We start from the raw sequence: 6,256 nt of genomic DNA, 5'->3' as shown, positions 1-6,256 counted from the left end.
CTATTTCCAGTTTTGAGCTCAGGGTGAAGTTCATTTTTGATTCCGCCCTTCAGTGCCAAAAGGGGCTCTTACAAATTGTGAACTAAATGGCAAGGAAGGAAAGAGCTGTGTGTGTAGCGCCATGCTCTTAAAGAGCACCGCAACATGCTCCCTGGTAGCCACTCTCTGGCCACAGACACCAGAGCTGGAGCACAGGGTTTCCATATGGCAATGCAGAGACAGAGTTCTGTTTTCTGTTGTACCAGCGCAAATCTATTTTCTGTAAACAACAGGAGTGGAACTTCCATGATCATTCAAATTGCCAAGTTTGGGGGGGGGGGGCGTCCTGTTAACCTGATCTTTATGGGCTGATTTATTATAGGCTTGCAAATAATCTGACCGGAAAATACTTAGGTTCTTGTCCTGAAATCAGGTTACAGAATTAGAGAACGTGGAGAGTTCAGTACTTTGTCCAGCTCCTTGGGATGTGTGGCAAAAGACATTCACACTGAGGACAAAGCCAGGCTCTAGAGATTTTTATTAAAATAAAGGAATTATCAACACTCCAAACCATCCAGCCACAAAGCACTAGTACAGTTCTGTAGACTCTTGTGGTGTCATCCCGTTACCAAGCTACTTAAGCTAGCATACACACATCCTTCCTTGGGGACCTGGGAGTGGGAGACAAAGGACCAGCCTCATCTCTGGCATGCCTGATAAATTCAGTGGTCCAGGTTCCTCAAGCCTGAGATGGTGGAGATCAGGGTCAGGTGTTAAGTAGCTGAGCTATATTGCAAAAGGTGAGTTGAAACCCAAACAAAAGATGCCTTAGGCCAAAGAGAAGGAAAATGATCTAACCCCCACATGGGGGCTTGCCCTGGCACTATCCTGAATATTCACATCATTGCCCAGCCTTCCATCCCCAAATCGTATTTCCTCACCCAGATAAATCTCAGGGTACTCTTACACTATTTGTTACAATATTCTCAAAACCGTAACCTTTGGCCTGAGCTGTTACTTCCATGTTCTTGCAGTGTACCTGGAGGTTATCGGTGTGTTCCAGAATTCTGGTAAACACATTCAGTTCCCCCAAGTTAAAACGGGTAACAGGTAGGACATTTCTCTATGCCAAAGGTTATAGATACTTCTGGTAACTTGCTCTATCTAATCATAGAGGGTACAGGCCTGTAGATTCTTTGCATTACAGCCAAATATAATGAAATAATGTTTACTGAAATTACTCAGTACAAAAACATAAAACAATATCATCAACCAATAAAGAAAAACATATAATCTAGCAGGCTAGCCCCATAGGCTACGCAACCACTGCCCCTAAACAATCTGGAGGTAGTCCATGTGTAGATCCCCCTACTGCTCCTTGAGCATATGTGGTCTAGGTACAATATTGTTCCCTGCATACACTACAAACAGCATGCTCTGAGAAACCGGGGGAGGGGGGTGTTTCCAGTTAGTGGGAGCTCCTTAAACTGAGTGCCTGTGATTTGATAGTAACATAGATCACTATGAGCTTTATTGCGGTCTGTGCTGCATAGACATCTACACAGCATTCATTAAACTGCCAGAGTCCAATCCCACTGTACATGGACTCACTTCAAAAACCTGGGATGGATTCTTGGGGGCCAATCTGTTGTTTTGTTCCAAGAGTGAGACTGGGCATGTGGCAGGGATGTTCCCAGGATACCATATTGGGCTCTAATCAGAGGATGGCAAAGGAGGGGAGATCATGAATTCATCGGCCAATTTTCATTGACTCTAAATAGGGGATGGAGGATGATCATTAAAGGGGAAGGAGGGAGGGAGGGGTGTGCTAGATCTCTCATAATGTCTTCCAAGTGTTTAATTGAGCATTTACATAAGTTTTAATATAAGAAAATGTTCTTTAACATCTGATCTTTTGGTTATTCCACTGTCCTCCATAGCAGCTTCTGGGTACATGTGAAAAAAATAACTAAAACTTGCAAACCCATCAAATGAGATGTGGGCAAAGGTCAGTGCAAAAGCTCGTCTGCATTTCTAAGGTGTCCATCACCATGGCATCTAGGCACCAATACATCATTTTAGAAGTAACCAACAGTCCTCCCTCGCTCCCTCTCAATTATAGTTTGAGCTGCTCATGTATGAGGCATTGAATCTAGATGGCTTACTCGAGGAATAAAATGTCATCTGATAGTATCCCTTTAACTCAAAGTGTCATCTCTAGAGATGGAAAAAAATTTCCTAGCACTGCCCACGTTGGCACTGTGCCCGTGAGAGAGGGTGCCTTGCTCAGAGCAGGTTTGCTCCAAAGGGCATGATCACCTATGGGCTCCTGGAAGCAATTTGGTGGGTGAATGCATGGTATGGTGCAGGCACATTAGGGGCACCACGTAGTTAGGACAATGTTCTAGTGCGGACAATGACTCAAAGTGGCTCCCTGAGGCATATGATACAGCAGGGGTCAGCAACCTATGGCACGCATGCCAAACATGGCATGCGAGCCAATTTTTAATGGCATGCTGCTGTCTGCCGGACCCGCAAAACCTTAAATTAAAGTGAATAAATGAAGACTCGGCACACCACTTCTAAAAGGTTGCCAACCCCTGTGATACAGTCATTTAAAATCAGTACAGCAGATCCTGTCCTGGTTTGTGCAAGTGCTTTGGTGGAAAGGAGCCATTAGTGTCACATCCCAGCAGCATCTGAGCCAGATTCCCCCCCGAGGGCTTGAGGGAGCACCAGGAGGGCACACTGACCACCACAGCTGCTGGCACGTAAGGTCCAAAAGAAGCAGGGTCTGCAAACTAGGGCATTTACCCAGGTCCCCAGCCAGTTAGCTCCTGAGGGGATGAATGCTGTAAGCAGCCATAAGGCTCACCTAGTAGTATACCCTCGCTCCCCTCGCTTTGCCTTCCACAGTCAGGGTGGCTCTAGGCCAGGGGTCGGCAACCTTTCAGAAGTGGTGAGCCAAGTCTTCATTTATTCCCTCTAATTTAAGGTTTCACAAGCCAGTCATACATTTTAAAGTTTTTTAGAAGGTCTCTCTCTATAAGTCTATATATTATATAACTAAACTATTGTTGTATGTAAACAAGGTTTTCAAAATGTTTAAGAAGCTTCATTTAAAATTAAATTAAAATGCTGATCTTAGGCCACCGCCCCACTCAGCCCATTGCTGGCCTGGGGTTCCATTCACCTAGGCTGGCAGCGGGCTGAGCGGGGCCTGCGGCCGGGACCCCGGCTGGCAAGGGGCAGGCAGGCAGCCAGAACCCCAGACCGGCAGTGGGCTGAGCGGGGCCTGCGGCCGGGACTCCAGCTGGCAAGGGGCAGGCAGCCAGAACCCCAGACCAGCAGTGGGCTGAGCGGGGCCGGTGGCCGGGACCCCAGACCGGCAGTGGGCTGAGCGGCTCAGCGTGCTGCCGCTCAGCTGCCATTCTGTCCGCCGTCTCCTGCCAGCCAGGGTCCCGGCTGCTGGCCCTGCTCAGCCCGCTGTCGGTCTGGAGTCCTGGCCCTGTCCACATAGAGTGGGTACCTACCTTCTCCCTGGTTCTAGCCATTCTCTTCCTCTCTCTACACTGAGATGAGGGTGGGAGTGCGCTGAGAACAGGGCTGTGGGTGAAGGAGCAGGCTGGGACTTGGGGTTCAGGGTCTGGCCAGGAGCTAGAATGAGGGAGGGGGCTCAGGGTTCGGGCAGGAGGTTTGGGTGTGGAGCACTTATCTGGGCTGCTCCCATTTGGTGTGAGGGGTGGAGGTGGGAATGTCGGGGTGTGTGTGTGCAGGAGCTCCTGTTTGATGCTCAGGGTGGGAATGGGTATGTGGGGGGTGCAAGAGTCTGGGCATGGGGTGGGAGGGTCTGGGTATGTGGGGGGGGGTGCAGGAGTCAGGGCAGAGGGCTGGGAGTGTGTGAGGGGGGTGCAAGGGTCAGGGCAGAGGGCCGGGGGTGTGTGAGGGGGTGCAGGGGTCAGGGCAGAGGGCTGGGGGGTGTGTGAGGGGGATGCAGGGTCCGGGCAGAGGGCTGGGGGGTGCAGGGTCAGGGCAGAGGGCTAGAAGTGCGTGAGGTGGGTGCAGGGTCAGGGCAGAGGGCTGGGGGGGTGTGAGGGAGTGCAGGGGTCAGGTCAGAGGGCTGGGTGTGGGGGGGTGCAGGGATCAAGGCAGAGGGCTAGAGGTGTGTGAGGGGGGTGCAGGGGTCAGGGCAGAGGTCTGGGGGTGTGTGAGGGGGTGCAGGGGTCAGGGCAGAGGGCTGAGGGTGTGTGAGGGGGTGCAGGGGTCAGGGCAGAGGGCTGGGGGGTGTGAGGGGGTGCAGGGGTCAGGGCAGAGGGCTGGGGGGGTGTGAGGGGGTGCAGGGCAGAGGGCTGAGGGTGTGTGAGGGGGTGCAGGGGTCAGGGCAGAGGGCTGGGGGGTGTGAGGGGGTGCAGGGGTCAGGGCAGAGGGCTGGGTGTGTGTGTGTGGGGGTGCAGGGTCAAGGTAGAGGGCTGGGGGTGTGGGGGGGGCAGGGTCAGGGCAGAGGGCTGGGGGTGTGTGTGGGGGGGGTGCAGGGTCCGGGTAGAGGGCTGGGTGTGTGTGAGGGGGGTGCAGGGTCCGGGTAGAGGGCTGGGGGTGTGTGAGGGGGGTGCAGGGTCCAGGTAGAGGGCTGGGGGTGTGTGGGGGGGTCAGGGTCAGAGCAGAGGGCTGGGAGTGTGTGAGGGGGTGTAGGGTCAAGGTAGAGGGCTGGGTGTGTGTGGGGGAGCAGGGGCAGGGCAGAGGGTTGGGGAGGCAGGGGCAGGGCAGAGGTCTGGGGGTGTGTGAGGGGGGTGCAGGGGTCAGGGCAGAGGGCTGGGGGGGTGTGAGGGGGTGCAGGGGTCAGGGCAGAGGGCTGGGGGTGTGTGTGGGGGGGTGCAGGGTCCGGATAGAGGGCTGGGGGTGTGTGGAGGGATTAGGGATCAGGGCAGAGGGCTGGGGGTCTGTGAGGGGGGTGCATGGGTCAGGGCAGAGGGCTGGGTGTGTGTGTGAGGGGGTGCAGGGTCCAGGTGGAGGGCTCGGGGTGTGTGGGGGGGGTCAGGGGTCAGGGCAGAGGGCTGGGGGTGTGTGGAATGCAGTCCTGCATATTAACCTCAGTAAAGTCACACCAGTGTAATGTGGGAGAGAATTTGTTCCTCTGCATTTTACCTGCACACATTTATGTATATATTAATATAGGACTCAATCCTGACCCACTAAAGACAATGGAAGTTCAGTCGGTGCAGGATAGGGCCCATACTTTTTGATCTATTTGGGGAATATGGATCATTGTCAATAAGAATATTAAATGAAATACTGCACTGGCTTTCTATCAGATGTAAAAAGCACTTTTATTTTGCTGTCCCCATTGTCTGAGTTGGTCTGTATATTTACAAATAATTTTTGGGGAAAATCTAATACCCAAAAATCCCAGGCTCTGAGCTGGATTTGTAGCTTTCTTTGCATTCGTCTAGCATGTGGCAGAAACCCACCATTTGTGAATGTAATTATATGGCAGTGACAGTCTAAATCTCCAGCTTGATTGTGCAATTCCTTGTAAGTAGCCCTAGTCAAGTCAGTGGAACAGCTTGCATTAGGACTACTTGCATGAGTAAGGATTTCTAGACATTCCATATCTCCCTTTCTTTCCTCTGTAAACTATAGATTTCATAACCCTTTCTTCAGGGAAATGTCAGTAACCAACAGGTTTTCCTGAAGCTGGGTTCACTCTGGAGAAAAAGAGCAATTTGTGTTTAAGAACTAACCCCTGCCCCTAAAACGTTTCAATCTTTTGATTTTTGATCATTTGTGTGATCCAAATCTGCACGGTCCAGAATCTTTAGTAAGACAGAATACTCTCTCCATGTTTCTCTTGCCCACCTTTTGAAGGTTTAAATTACTATGGAAAATTTCATGGAGATTACCTTAGAATTGCCTCAGGGATTGTTCCCTGAAATCACATGCATCGCAGAAAGGAAATGGAATGCTTTATAGCCATTTTTTAATTTTTTATCCCCAACTTTTTACTGTACAGTCCTGGCTCCAAACCCTGCAGTCATTAGTAGATGTGTGGGGTCTGGCACCTGCTAATCAGAGAGTAAACACCTCCCCTTGGCATTCAGTTTATATCAAGCAGGTTTCTTTCTTTAAAAGAACAGGACATTGTCCAGATATATCTATAATATCAGACTGCATGATCTGAATCAAGTTGCCTAAAAATGTTGAAGAACTGGTGGTAGCTGCTTCCATTGTTGTTGCTGAAAAAGCATTGGACTATGATTTATTTTGCCTTCTGGAGTACTCT

This window comes from Lepidochelys kempii, chromosome 16 (genome assembly GCF_965140265.1).
Source record: "Lepidochelys kempii isolate rLepKem1 chromosome 16, rLepKem1.hap2, whole genome shotgun sequence".
Classification (NCBI taxonomy): Eukaryota; Metazoa; Chordata; order Testudines; family Cheloniidae; genus Lepidochelys; species Lepidochelys kempii.
Note: the sequence above shows the minus strand (reverse complement) of the source record.